Raw genomic sequence first — 16,167 nt, 5'->3', positions numbered from 1 at the left:
GTGGTAATAATAATAATAATTTATTGAAACTAGACCTTTACAACGGTGGAACCCGTTCATACACGGTGCGTTCTATATACAGATAGACATTCAACAGATACAAATAAGTAAAAACAGATACAAAATAAAAACTAGTCAACCGCCGACTGACTCGATCGCTGTCGTAGTCGTACGTCACATATGCAATATACAATGAATTAAAAAAAAAGAAAGACAAACAATTTAAGTAGTACAGTAATAACTGAAAATACTGTACCAAAATTTAAAAATAGTAATATTAAAAACTCAAAATAAAAAGATGTCAGTATAAAACTCTATACAACAATAATCTATTTATGGCACTTTAGTTCGATGTTACACACTAAACCGATTATAATACACTTCAAGTTGGGTTATAAAAACCTTTTTAATTAAAAAAAAACTCTTAACATCATTATTTTTTCAAACTTTAAATTAGGCAACCAAAAAAAAAAAAAGATGTAGACCTAAAAGTACAAATCATTAATTAACTACAATAATTAAAGCTCTATCTACAAAATCAAACTAGTTTGACAAAAAAGTGTGATGTACCCAAATATGTCCATATATGGGCACATCACATTTTCTGGTCACATAAAGTTTGATAGTGTAGACAGAGCCTAAGACCAATTTTGAAGGAAATTCACTACAATAATGCCCTGTTAGAATAGCAATATTGTATGTGAAACTAACCAATATATACAATACTGATAGGGGATGATGAGACAACATCTAACGAAGATGCAGGTCCGGCTCAACTCAACTCTGGAGGAAACAGTAACGAAAACGGTAATTATTTGGATTCGTCCCTAAATGAATAAAATCTATACATTCTTCTTAGCGATGTCACTGGAATTTCTAAAACATTTACATTAAGGATATATTTTTGCCCTAAAAAAATAATTCTTATAACATTTTTTGTTGAATATGTCATTTTAATGGCACATAATATTTATTCACATTGACAAAAAATTGGAGCGAAAAAAATGATTTACCTGGAAAACTGTGATTTAAAGCAAAAAAAGAGTCAAATTGGCTGCCAGAGAATGTAATGGGTTTCTGGTTTATTTATTTTGTCATTTGATTAAAACTACCAAATAACCTATTCAAAGTCTGATTTAATTAATCTTCATTGTTCATGTTTTTGGGGGACAATACATCTTTAAGCGTTATTTTGAATTAATATTATCATACACATAATTATTATTGTCTTTATTTTAGTTGCTGCTGCAGCAAATCCGTTGAAAGTGCAAGAAGACGGTAAACAGAATGCCGAGATGACTAGAAAAATTAGATCACCGATTAAAAAAGGAGGCATTTAAGATGCACTGTAGTAATGAAACGCGTATTATCATTACGAGGATTAGTCTCATAAATAGCTAGAAAAGCCGTCTCCAATTATGTTGTTCCTTAACATATACTGGGTTGTAAAATTGTTCGCCATGTCGTCGGGTAAAAAAAAATCAGTTGTCGCTTTCTTACATTAAGCGAAAAAATGGACGATTTACATACTGGATATCATAAAAATGTATCTATAACAATATACGGATAAAGGTTTATTAATTGCAAGTTCAATATCTTAATACAGATTCTCTTAGAATGATAGGCCTATGAATACATAATAATAATATATTTAGAAAACCGGTCTTCCGTATAATAAAACGTGTAGTCTTAGTGAAATAAATATAAATTTAGAAAAAATGAATTTTGATTTTCTTTTTTTGTGAAAGTCGATTCAACAGTCAAATCGAGGTTGAACTACACAGCGGTCCTCGACTTAAAATTATATGCAGTAAATATTTAAAAGAATTTATTATTCAACGTCACTAGGTCAAATGTAAAAGAAAATTACCAGAAATAATTCAGTTAAAACGTTTAAACTGGAAGATAAACGCAATGAACGTATTACGTAAAGGATGGTGATTCGACGATTTTAAAACTAAACAGATATACACAGACCCACAAGGTATACTTCAAGATATTAATAATTCTAAACAACTTGACAATATGGAAAGCAAGTACAATTTGAAAGCAGCTAGTGATCAGTAAATAAATTTAATGTGTTTCAATATTTGATGTATTTAGTATGTAGGTGTGCAAATAACATGAATACAATATAAATCATAGGTCTACAGATGTGCCAATTAACATAAGTAGAAAATAAATATAAATAAATTGCACTGATTTTTCTAATCACAGAAGTTATTGTTAAGATGACAAAGCAGACGAAGTTGTTTGGTTAAACCCGAAACAAACTTATTTTGCATAATAAAAACTAATGTAACTTTTGAAAGGTCATATTATAAATGTAATCTATATTTAATTCTTTTGATAGCATTATAATATCGGAATTCATTTTTGACGTCGTTATTTTAGTTACATTTTCTATATATATTGTATATATATTGTAGCTGGTAATTCATTTTACAGCGATTGTCCGCTACTGTATAGATGTAATATTATTGCAATTAATAATGAAGAGCGTAAAACAGAGAAATCACAAAATTAAATGTTTAGGAAATTCATTATGAATTAAATCGCGCAAATAAATCCCAATCATAAAATAATTTATTAGGTGATCATTTAGAATAAAATGATCACCTATTGTTATTGTATGAAATCTTTATTCTTCTTCTTCTTCTTCTTTCTGTACACTATTTTGTGTAACAATTATCTCAAAAAGTTAAATGTCAATGATTACCAAAATTTCACAATGTCTTTCAAATACTGTAACTTAGTCCTAATAAGCTTTTCAGCGTGACCACTCATCCGTGACGTCACGTATACGCCATTTTGTGAAATAACACTATCAATCATATCTTCATAATTCATTATCACATATTAATGAAATTCACTACATGTAAACTTCAGGTCAAGGTAAAAAATATTAGCAAATAAAAACCTGCGCGTTTCAAGGTCATGCGCGTGAAATCGCGCGTTAAAATTTTAAAAAGCTCAAAATTAGGTTTTAATCAATTTAGAGCATGAATTAGGCCATTTGCGTGTTTCAAAAAATTACTGCACAAAAACACGTTTTTGCGCACGCGATTCGTAAAAAGCGTAATAAATAAAATTTGATGTATAAATCACATTCTACTCACAATCCTTAGTACATTCACCAAATTTGAGTCCATTTCGACTTAAAATAGTGCTCTACGAGCACATTAAAAATGACAAAATGCGCACATTAATTGTACAAAAGTGCTAAAAATGGTAAAAAATAAGGCCTTTTTAAAATGAATATAACTCTTCAGAATGGAAGATGACCCCCATTTTTTTTAACTTATTATGGAAGTTAATGAGTTGTAGATATAAATGTATATACCCATTAGACGTACAAAATGGTATGACGTCATCATTTGGCCACATGAATTTTTAAAATAGGGTTTTTTCCCATTTTGTCATAGACCACCATATTCAACAGAGCGTAACTCGCTTATCTGTGCTCGATTTTTTTAAAATTTTTTATATATTCTACCTCAACCAATTATGTTACTCATGAGTTGCCAATATTTTCATTTCGATGACGTCATCACGTCTTAAAATTTGAATAACGGTGGTTACGTAATTTCACCTACAACGTATAGTTGAATACCTTACAGCTCTTCTGAATTAAAGTTGACCTTGATGTTTATAACTTATTATGAGAGCTGGTGAAATGTAGATATGAATGCATATAAAAATTAAGCCTATCGAATGTTATGAAGTTACCATATGGCCAGTTGAAGTTAAAAAGTAGTTTTTTCATCTCTTTCGTCAAAGTTATACACATTTTGAAGAGCGCGCACCGCGCTTCTACGTGCCAAATTTTCTTCTAATTGTTATATTTTATTGCTCAATTCATTATCTTTCGATATTGGTATCTACAAGTTTATTTTGATAATGTCATCAGTGCAAAAAACTTAGAACATGATGTGTGTCCGTAATTTCACCAATGCTACACTGTATATAGATATACAGTATACTGTACATAATGTGATATGGCATATAATAGGCACAAGCGTATAATAGGATGGCATACATCAACATTTTCCGATCGTATGTTAACGTACGTGCATGTTTAAAAAAAATTAATTTCAGTAAAATGATAAAAATGATCACCTATAATTCGTCAAAGTGACGAATTAAATTCTAGTTGTAACTTAATGTTATCATTTTAATTACAAAATTGGCCGTTATTTAATCAAGTCAATGTCTTTTTTAAAACACTATAAATATTGTTTGTATTGTGATTTTACAGTTTTATTGTAAATTTTTTTAAATGTTTTTTTAGTTATAATAGATATATATTTAGGCCTATTCGGGGATTATACAAATATATTTATAATGATCGGGAAATAAATCGCAATCAATTATTAGTTTTAAAATTGTCTTCTAATAAACTTCTAGAAAGAGGACACCTGTGAGTAAATGACGCAAAATATATAATTCATATTTTATTGTCCTAATGACACGTATGACGTCACAATTGTTGCGCGGAATAAAGTTTGTGTACACAACCAATAAACTTCAGTATACAACAAGCGCTAGCTCCGACAACACGTTGAAGAGACATCATCTCCTTACTTAGTTTTCCTGTGCTTAGTTTCTTTCCAAAATATTTCGATTTAATTTATCAAACATTATTACTATTATATTTAGCCTACTATATATTTATTTAAATAACGCATTATGCCTCTCTTATTTTGTGGTGCAACAATACGACTGCCTACGTATAACACGAATAAATAAAAAAGGTAAGAATAAGATGATATTTTAAATCGAACAGTAAGGCAATACACTTGGTAGATTCCAAGTGAAGTCATAATATGGATGTAGGCCTGGACATAGCATTGAATAATAAAATAACATTTTTAATATTAAAGTAAGATTAATTCTGATTAATAATATTTTTAGAACAAAAATAAGCAAACTAAAAATATGCATAAATCCTATCCTTCTTTCTGTCTAGTCATATATTTTGTTTAAATAACCGATTTTATAACTTTATTTAGTTAATTGTTCATTTCATTGAATTACTACTTATTTAGGAATGATTGAAGTATTAAAGGTATTTTTATAAGGGTTTTTTTCAACGAATTATTTGGAATTAATTTATTACTTTATAACGAAACTAGGCTCCTAGTGAGGGAATTGTTTTGATTTGTTACTATAGAGATTTAAATCTGCATAGTTACTTTACTACTACGCGCACATATTACAGTAATGACGTGTGCGGCGCGCATGTAATGTGTATTATAGTGTGCGCGCTGGCGACTTATTGAAAGATAAAACAATGGTCAATGTCATGGAATTCTATTGGTTAAAATTGACGAATCGGAACAATCAATAAGCAAACTTGGTTCTGATTGGCGGAACCGTATGGGACACATAAATTGCAACCAATTGATGATCGACGTAAAATATACACACAGCCATATTAGTGTACAGTGTGTATATTTTTGATGATGTTATTAATGTAACATATTTTTGCATATTTTTAGTTTCACCATTGCCAAAGAAAGATGGTGAATATGAATCAGTACAACAGTCTAAATTATGTTTGTTGCCATTTGTACCAAATCAGAAAAATAATATAACCACAATACAATGCTCTTCCTCCTCAATCATTTCTATTTCTAACGATCTACGTTTTGGAATGACAAAAATGGATATTGCTGGAGAATTGCAGTGGGTAAGACGTTCCCATTCCTGATGAAATGCATACTAATTAACTTGAATTTGAAGGGTGTAGGCCTACTAAATAGGACTTGTTTATGTGTCAATTATGCATCTAAGTCAAAAAATGTATACCTTCACTTCACTGTTCCAATCTTTTGTTAAACTTCGTAAATTGACTACTTCATAAGGCAATTCATTCCGGTTATCAATCTCGACTCCAGTTAAATTAAAATGTGACTATACATTCAAATTCTCTTGATATTATTAGAAAAAATTAATACAATATCTATGCGGTATCTTTTCCATCTGAACTTCCATACTGCTAAAAAGTATGCGTTGTATATAGTTAGTAAAAAACATTAAATCTGAAAATAACCACTTGAATACCTACGGCGACATAATGCTTGTTTCCTGATTTCAATGATATATTTATGACACTAGGCTTTTATAACCGATACCATTGATAGTATCGAGTTGAAATATACACTATGAAAGGATGAATTGAATTGGTGGTATTATACAGAATCCCTCTAAGTAAGAACAGTTCAATAATATCGTTTTCAGTGAAATAACACAGTGAAGCTGAGTCAATTGAAACATATAATTTGTCTTTAGTTAATTTACAATGAAGTTTGTCAGACAATTTGAAATTTGTCTACATGCTTACATAATAATTATGTTTACTGTCAGCAGTCAGATTTTAATTTCTGGCCCTAAAGATTCTCGAGTAAGAATCGGCTCAGACGTTGTTTTCAACTGTAAAGCGATTTATATGAATTACACGTTGTATTGGAAAAACGAAACTCGGTATCTTACCAGGGGTGACCGGTTGTTTCGATCTACGTCTCGAAGCAAATACTCTGTTTCTTTTGACAGTTCATTTTACCGTTTAACGATTTCAAACGTACAGCTTTCTGATGCTGGATTATACGAGTGTCGGTTTGGTTATAATAGGAAAAATGCACTACCTTTCCAGCCAAATCCTGCGACTGCTAAGCTAACGGTCCTCCAGCCACCATCTCAAACTTCTCCCCAGTGTTTTATAAAAAGCAATGCTAAGTGGATTTTTTACGAGACACCATTATACATTGGTGAGTCAATCATATTTCATTGCGACTCAGTAGATCATAAAAATACATCTCCACATCTTATCATCACGGTATCTGATGTCATTGTTTCTGATAATATTGTAAGTGATGTCATTGATTTCAAATGGGTAAAATCTGATACAATTATTATTGAAAGGGAAGATACCGAATTGACATGCTATCTTGACAGTGAAGCTTTGGATGAGACAAGAAATTGTACAATCAGACTTAATGTATTGTCACCTGATGTGAAAATTAAACCTAAATTACTATCAGTGCAAGAGACAGATGCTGTTCATTTCCAGTGTTCTGCAAAAAACTTTAAGACAAACAATCTTCAGTATGAATGGCAGGTCTCACCATATATTCCTGGAGACATTGTTAATTCAACAACGTCAATTTTTGACATCATAGATCTTAAGCTTAATAATACTTTAGTCGATAGTCAACTATTTATCATTACATGTTTTGTAAGAGAAGATGGAATGGTTTGGAATTCATCCACTACTTTAAACATAACACGAGAGATCCATATTAATCTACCACCGACAGTTCTTAACCATGATCAGGACTCTAATAGTAATATTGATGGACTATCTAAACTTGATAGCAACAAATCTGAACTAGTAATAGTGGGAGTGGTTATAGAAAGGGCCGTCGTTGCTATAACTGCAATATTGTTAATAGTTATTATTAATCGGCAAACATTACGCCGAATCTTGTTCAGCAATACATTTATAAAATCAGAAACCCAGGATAATGACAACAAATTAGACTCGTTCGTTAATAAGAGAATAAGAATGACAACTAGTGTACACGAAGGTGGAGTTTCTTGTGATAATGCTATTTATTATTTATCTGTATCCAATGAAGATGATGAAGTTTAATATGATAACTGAGCACCTGTTTACAAGGTATCACACACGATGGCTAAACATTGGATCTGAAAAAACTTTGCTGAACTAGATATTTCACGTGATGCTCACAGTCACTGGTAAAAACAAGGACATATACATGGCTACAGACGCGTGCGCAAATTTGAGTTAGTGTTTATCGACCGACCGACATAGTGAACTGTAGAGTCTGCAGAGATGATGATATAAAAACTATAAGTGAAATAAACCATCATAATTTAAGTGATCAATTAAATAGTGTTACCTATACAAACATATATCTAAGATTAATAAACAAGCTATTATTATCTGAATTTTACTAATTATCAGAATGTCTCTGTATCATAACGTTTATGTGACAATGCTGGGTTTTGCCACACGTTTAGTTAAGGTACTATAATTAATGATTGAATAAGATAGATTGTAAATATTTACAAAATATTAGTAGTATGAAATGTAACTTCTTTGTGTTTATACTTCCATAGCTAATCGTTTTTATATTACACTAGTCAGATGTACCTCAATATTTTATATTATTAATCAGCTTTTCTTTTTAGTCTTTTGATATACACAGTAAACTAATCAGTTACAACAATATAATAATTGGTAAATATTGAATACTGTGAAGCCGTTGTATTTACAAAACCTAGTCTTTCTGAGCCTACCGAAAATGTTTCTTGAATTTTATGTAAAAATCAAATTAAAACACCAGGAAATGTGTGCTTTGATTTACCACTATCGTCTCATTTAAGAAATTGAAAAAAATTAATTGTTAAAAGATTAATGGTAAATAGGAAGTATAAGACTATAAGAAAAGGTATAGGTCATGTAACCGTATGGCGTATTAATATACAAACTGTAATTATTATGTTTACCTGAATTTACCAGGAATTGCATAATACTGGGTATTTATTTCCTCTCTGTCAGTTACTGTTTATTAATAGATAATTAAAAAAGGTAAAATATTTAACAAAAACATGGGAAATATGAAAGATAATTTATACCATATTTTCTTCTCTAGATTCTGCTAATTGATTATATTATCATTGATTTTCATTTTACAGATATTTTATAATAATAATTAATGTATATTATAGAATTTTGCTGTAAACATAAACTAATCAGTTGCAATTAAAAGGTATTAAAAGCATTGTGTTATATTACATCTGAAAATTAGTTTTATGGCACAGTTTTTTTTTTTGGATTTGTTAAATGCTGCATAACAAACAATTTGTATGGACGAAGGGCATTGTATTTCCTTATTGTTTAACTGATACTTTGTTTATTTCATAATCAACCTAAAATACTCGATACCAGAGATCGTATCGAGTAGTCATACCCATCCTGAAATATGTTCGTCATGAATGGTATGTTTTAGGAAAATCCCCTTTCCTCCATTTTGGCGAACAAGCGTTGGATAATTATCAGGAAATAATTATACAGTATTTTAAATTCTAAAACTCATACAGTAGCTCACAGTGAAGCTGAGTAGAAACTGAAACGCAAACATTTATTTGTGTTCAATCTACAATGGAGTTTGTCAGACTATTTGGAGTGTATGCTTACATAATAACTATTTTAATATCTACTGTCAACAGCCTGACTTTAATTTCTGGTCCAGACGACGCTCAAGTAAGAATCGGATCAGATGTTGTCTTTAACTGTAAAGCAACTTATAATACGTATTATTATACATTGTTTTGGAAAAACGAAACTCAGTATCTTACCAAGGGTGACCGATTGCTTCAATCTACGTCTCGAAGCAAATACTCTGTTTCTTTTGACAATTCATTTTACCGTTTAACGATTTCAAACGTACAACTTTCTGATGCTGGACTCTATGAATGCGGGTATGTTTATAATAGCAATCCCTACTACTCTTTCTACCCAACTCCTGCTACTGCTACACTAACAGTATACCAGCCACCATCTGCAGCCTCTCCTGAGTGTTGGTTAAAGAGAAATTATAATTGGATTGCAAAAAAAGTTATACATTGGGGAGTCAATAACATTTCATTGTAATTCAAGAGACCATAGAAGTACATCACCAAATCTTAAAATCATGGTATCTGACGTCAGTGTTGCTGAGAATATTGTAAGAGATGTAATTGACTACAAAGAGGTAAGATCTGATAACATTATAATTGAAAGGAATGACACTGAATTGACATGCTATCTTGACAGTGAAGCTTTGGAAGATACAAGAAATTGTACAATCAGACTAAATGTGTTATTACCTGATGTGGAAATTAAACCTAAATTACTATCAGTGCAAGAGGCGGATGATGTTTATTTCCAGTGTTTTGCGACAAATTTTAAGACAAACGATCTCCAGTATGAATGGCAGGTCTCACCATATGTTCCGGGTGACATTGTTAATTCCACAACGTCAATTTTGAACATCACAGATCTTAAGCTTGATAATACTTTGCTTAAAAATCACTTATTTACCATTACATGTTTTGTAACAGAAGATGAAATGGTTTGGAATTCATCCACTACTTTGACCATAACACGAGAGACTATTGATGGGCCTATATCTAAACTTGATAGCAACAAATCTGAACTAGTAATAGTGGGAGTGGTTATAGGAAGGGCCGTCGTTATTATCGCTGTGATATTGTTAATAGTTATTCTTAATCGCCAAACATTACGCCGAATCCTGTTCAGCAATAAATGTATAAAATCAGAAACACAGGATAATGACAACAAATTGGACTCGGTAGTTAATAAGAGAATAAGAATGACAACTAACGTAGACAAAGATAGGGGACTTTGTGGTAATGCTGTGTATTATTCTTCAGTGCCAAATCAAAATGATGTCAACGCAGAAGACGTTAAAAATGATGTTTAAGTTTAATATGAGAGCTGACTTAACAGGGTGTCAAACGATGACAAAACGGGAACCTACATAACTATGTTGAGCTACATCTTCAAATGTCTAGTTCATGTTCTAGACCTAGACATATATAGTCACCTTAATTCTATGCCACACTGGTAAACCGAAAACACATATAATACAAACTATAAATACAATTATTCAAGTGATCACATACAATAGTAATAGAGTCTAGGATAAACAAGCCATATAATCTGAAATTTACTATCGACTGCATACCAGGTTGATTTGTCACCTACGTCAATTATAGCTGCATACACGGCTGGGGTTTTACATGTACGCCCTTTGTTACGCTTTTGTAAAATACTTCATATGTTTTCCAAAGCATTGAAAAGTAATTTAAACATTTTCTTTCTTAAGTATATTCTTTTTTAATTTAACTGCTAATTGTTTCAATATTATTATATATCTGATGTATCGATGAACTCTAAGACAAACAACACTCTGCTTTAAGATGAAAAGTTCGTCTTATCTCATTTCTGCTTTAGTATAGAAAAAAAAATTTGACAACGCGAGTGCGCTAGTGCGTTTTCCGCGACGCTAAATATTAATATCGACCTTCAGTAAGATGGCAAAACTAATATTCCGGGATAGGTACGACCCATTTGTCTAACCAACAGTTACTTTTAGAAAATGTATCGGCTGCCAAGGTTAGCTGCCAATGGTACAAATAAATAAATGTTGATTTGATTTAAGTTTAGGGCGATTGATTTTCCAACTTTTGTGCTCTTTCTCTATTTTAAATAACAAAAGCATAGAAACCAGAATGCGCCCTCTCTTGTTGGGAGTGAAAGTGCGGAGAATGTTATAGCGCCATCGGTAAAACTAAACCAAAATTAAAATACCGTCATATAGAGAGGAACTAGTTATCAGAGATTCATAGCTCAGAGATTTAGCAAGATGTATTCCCTCTATTTACATGTTAAGTCAATAAACTGTTCATAGTATGGAACATCTAGATTAATTGTGACTTCGGAAACTCTGAATAAGTCAAAACTAATGTCATCATAGAATTGAGGACTTGTTTATTAGGTAATCTGAGGGCAATCAACAGGCACATGGTTTTGGATGACGCTTTAAAGGCAAGGAAAAGGTTTGGTACCTCTAAAGTGTCTAGGCCAATGTAATTGGTCGGTACACGTCCCTAAAGTGTCTAGACCGCATTTAAAACCTCAGGAAAACTTTAAATTATTTATTGAAAATATTGTATATAATTGCCATGAATTATCCATTAATAATGATTACGAAACTAACTGATGTTTTAAAACAAAATTGAAGTTAAAATTGAAAAATAAAAATGTCATACTCCTGGAGAGAAAAGTAACGTACAGAAAATCTACCAAACGATGGGTCATCTAAACTGTTGCTTGTGATTGGGTGGAAATACTTGCGTGTACATAGGCCTATACGAGGAGGAAGATTCTTCAAAATAAATCAAATCAGATCGTGTTAATAATAATGCGATAATGTTAAGGACATGCATGAAAAGAAACTCTCAAAGACTTGTTTATGTAAAGCATATCTTGTATATGTTTGTCTGTGAACCGGACTTCCTCCTTTAAGGAGGACAGTGAATGATTTCACTTTTATTACCATCTCGGTAGTTTGCCAAAATAAAAAAAAAAGAATTAAGAAGAAAATTATATACTTTTTCTTATTATTTCCGAACTAAATTAAAGCGATACTTTCAGGAGTCCAAAGAATTGACCATTCAATTATCAATATCGCTGTTTGATGTGCTTGAAATAAAGAACAATATGTAGACCTAATGCATATTGTTCTTACATTTAATTAATATTTAAACTAATTATTTCATCTATTTTAATAAAATATTTTTAAGTGATTTTATTGCAGCACCAACCAGGAAGAGTGTAATTTTACTCTTCCCTGATCTAATAATATATTATGCTATTATACCAATTAGGAAATATTAGATGCAATTTATATACAACAATCAACCGGTAATTGTTGTAGGTTTATCGCCTCTGAGTTTAATATTTCAATATGCATAGTGATTGTTATAAGAAAATATATATTATTTATATTAACGGGTGTAATAAAAACAAATATTCTTGGTGAAATAAATATAAATTAAATTTAATTTAAAACTCGAGTCAACAGTATCGAAGCCATTTTGGTTTAAACAAGGATAAACTGCCTATAATAATAACTAGAGAAGCTGGTAAACTAAGGTGTGCTAGCGTAGATTTCTGCAAACGTTTTCTGCAGTCTGTGGAAGTTTGTCGACACGACTACACTGGCTTTGGAGAACCTTTCTTTGACAAACTTGGGAAGCTTAAAACTACCTTCTCTTACTGGAGGCCGACTTTTTGTCCATCTGCAGCAGTATTACAATGACTACACCGAAAATGATTTGATTGGCTGTGTTCACACACATCAGCAAACTAGTTTGTCAAAAAAACTTTTGTTTGCAAACTTGAGCAAACTCCGAGTTAGGCCCTATTTACATTATAAAACTTTATATGACAAAAAATGTGATATGCCCATATATGGGCATGATGATGTCATTTCACTACCATATTTGGGCATATCAGTATACTACCATATTTGGGCACATCACACTTTTTTTTATCAAACTAGTTTGACAGTGTAGACAGAGCTTTAGTCAAAACAAGTTTTACTTGTGCAGATCAGTTGAAAAATTGCAGAAAACAAGTTTGCAGAAGTGAGCTGCACTAGCAACCTTTGCAGACATGAATTTAAAGTGAATGAAAGGTAAAGTGTGCTAAATGCAGACATTGCTTAAGTTCAGTTTTCTGCTATTTGCAGAAGTTTTCAACTGGAAAAATGTTGGAAATTTGTTTTTTTCTTAAGTTTGCTATATAATGTGGAATAGGTGGTGGTGAGGTCATCGACTCAACAAATAACGATAAAAACAACATCCGTGCATCCGTGTAGAAAGAACTTTCAGCGAAAACATCGTCATTATTATTGTTACATTATTATAAACAACTTTTTATATATAATACAGAAAGCAAGTATTAGGTGAGGTCGTCGACTCCATTTCTTAAAAATATTCAATCTGATAAAAATAACGGCGAGTTAATGACATGTATAAAAGTAATTTTCCCAGAAAACATCAACCACTTGACGATTTTAAAACTAAGCCGATATAAAGTACACATATTGACATGGTATTATTTATTATAAACAACTTGACAAGACGGAAAGCAGGTATTGGGTAACAGGGTGCAAATAATGGGTAAAACAACAACGGGCTAAAGGCATTCGTCTATAAAAGCAACTTTCCCTGAAAATATCAGTCAGAGATCAACAAGGTATACTACAAGACACTATCAATTCTAAGCAACTTTCAAGGCGGAAAGCAAGTATTATTTCAAAGCAGATAATCATCAATAATCAAGGTAACATTTATTTATATGATAGTTTTTTTCGACAGCTTGATCTTTCTGACTGTTTTACTTTTATTCTTTGATTTAGTCTTTTCCTTATTATTTGTATGTATATTGAGATTGAGCTGATACCCACAATTTTCAGTAAATTGATTTGTATGCATGTCACGTACTGTATTTAGTGTTGTAGATTGCATAAATAATCAAAATTGCCGATAGATTTTATTTGTGTTATCTTATCTCAAATTATTATTAAGATAAAATAATTATAGGCCAAAGTTAGTCGTTTGGTTGTACTGTAACTGCAGTAGGTAATGATTTTTAATTTTTGAACTTAAATTAATTTAAAACTTAATCTATTATTATTTCTTTTAATAAGACATTTTATTGTCTGATCTTTGTTTAAATTTCATTTACAGTAGAAGTCCTTCTTTAGAACACCCCTATTAAGGGACACCTTACGGCAATACGAGAGGCAGTATATGTTTTTACACTATAACCAACACCAAATTGTTGATCAACCCCTATTAATGGGACAACAGTTTTCATTAATAAAACGTTGGCTGCTAAATTTTCATTTCTTCTCAATTTCTTCAAGTCCAGTTCAATTATTGTTCATTTTGGTATATTTGTTTTTGGTATTTAATTATGGGGGTGTTCACTATCTAAGAGCCTATTAAACACGTGCGTCACCCACTGTGTAGCCAACACATTTATTCATTCACATCCCTAAATTTACAATCGCGTATTCTGTAATTTTACTCAACGCTATTCAATTGTTGTTTGACGTCCATCGCGGAGGCGAAATACATTCGCCAATGTGGTTCAACAAATTAAATAAGAAACTCAAATCACGAAAATAAAAGGTCGCGAAATAGTTAAAATTGTAAAATGGTGAAAATTTATGACCGCGAACACTTTGAGCTTTACAATATTTGTTTTTGGTATTTTCTGCGCAAACTCTTATTAAAGGGACAATCGTTTTCTGGTTAGTGGACATTAAGGGGACACTTTTTGGGCCTCGAATGTGTTTGTGGTTTCATTTTTTATAATTGCAACTAACAGTTAATTTTAAAAACATTTTTTAATGATTTATTATTATTTAATGTTTTTTTAGTTTTCACGATTATTTAATGTTTATTACCATGTTTAAAGGCCTATTTACACTAGGACGATAACGATCGATGATAAATAGACAAATATGCATTTATGTTTTAGTTATTTTCTATTTTAAAAACTATTTATTTTTTATTAAGGGTGGAAGATAAATAAGTAAATAACCGTATTTGAGTAAATTTAGAAAAAAACACTAATTAACGAAGAGTGCAACTTGAGTTATTTTCTATAAACAAATTGTTTAGTTATTTTATATTTACACAATTTTTTGTTATTTTTTATTTACAAATGTTTAAATTATTTTCTATTTTACAAATTATTTTTTGTTTATTAAGGATTGAAGATGAATAAGTTATTCTTTTTGTCAATGCTTCTTGTCCTGATTGCGTTATCGGCAGCAAGACCTGGAAGTAAGATTAATTTTGTATAATATTTAATATTATAATGCTAATAATTTTGGTAATACTTTAATGCAATATATGTACATTTGATTGATTTTTAATTATTTTTGATACACCATTATGAAACAATTTATTTTGTCATGAGATGGAAAACTGGAAACAAATTAATTTCCTAGTTTAATAGTGTAGTGGTAATAATAATAATAATTTATTGAAACTAGACCTTTACAACGGTGGAACCCGTTCATACACGGTGCGTTCTATATACAGATAGACATTCAACAGATACAAATAAGTAAAAACAGATACAAAATAAAAACTAGTCAACCGCCGACTGACTCGATCGCTGTCGTAGTCGTACGTCACATATGCAATATACAATGAATTAAAAAAAAAGAAAGACAAACAATTTAAGTAGTACAGTAATAACTGAAAATACTGTACCAAAATTTAAAAATAGTAATATTAAAAACTCAAAATAAAAAGATGTCAGTATAAAACTCTATACAACAATAATCTATTTATGGCACTTTAGTTCGATGTTACACACTAAACCGATTATAATACACTTCAAGTTGGGTTATAAAAACCTTTTTAATTAAAAAAAAACTCTTAACATCATTATTTTTTCAAACTTTAAATTAGGCAACCAAAAAAAAAAAAAGATGTAGACCTAAAAGTACAAATCATTAATTAACTACAATAATTAAAGCTCTA

At 30.8% G+C, this 16,167-nt stretch overlaps 2 long non-coding RNA genes across 5 annotated transcripts in view; both read left to right on the top strand.

The window, feature by feature from the left end:
- LOC144847774 (uncharacterized) overlaps positions 1–1,528 on the top strand; it is a 37,832-nt gene extending 36,304 nt beyond the window's left edge. For both annotated transcript variants that reach the window (XR_013613784.1, XR_013613783.1), the window contains exons 3-4: positions 733–807; positions 1,240–1,528. This is a non-coding gene — a long non-coding RNA (uncharacterized LOC144847774). The remainder of the gene's footprint in view (positions 1–732; positions 808–1,239) is intronic.
- Positions 1–16,167, top strand: part of LOC144847788 (uncharacterized) — a 70,350-nt gene that overhangs the window by 29,154 nt on the left and 25,029 nt on the right. Inside the window, exons 1-2 of one of the 3 annotated variants that reach the window (XR_013613788.1) lie at positions 13,682–13,945; positions 15,385–15,459. The exons of 1 other annotated variant lie outside the window; for it this stretch is intronic. This is a non-coding gene — a long non-coding RNA (uncharacterized LOC144847788). Of the gene's footprint in view, positions 1–13,632; positions 13,946–15,384; positions 15,460–16,167 lie in introns of those variants that run through there. One more of the 3 variants, XR_013613790.1, reaches the window with a different exon arrangement.

Source organism: Antedon bifida, chromosome 1, assembly GCF_963402885.1.
Source record: "Antedon bifida chromosome 1, ecAntBifi1.1, whole genome shotgun sequence".
NCBI lineage: Eukaryota > Metazoa > Echinodermata > Crinoidea > Comatulida > Antedonidae > Antedon > Antedon bifida.
This window is presented reverse-complemented; position numbering and strand designations above follow the sequence as displayed.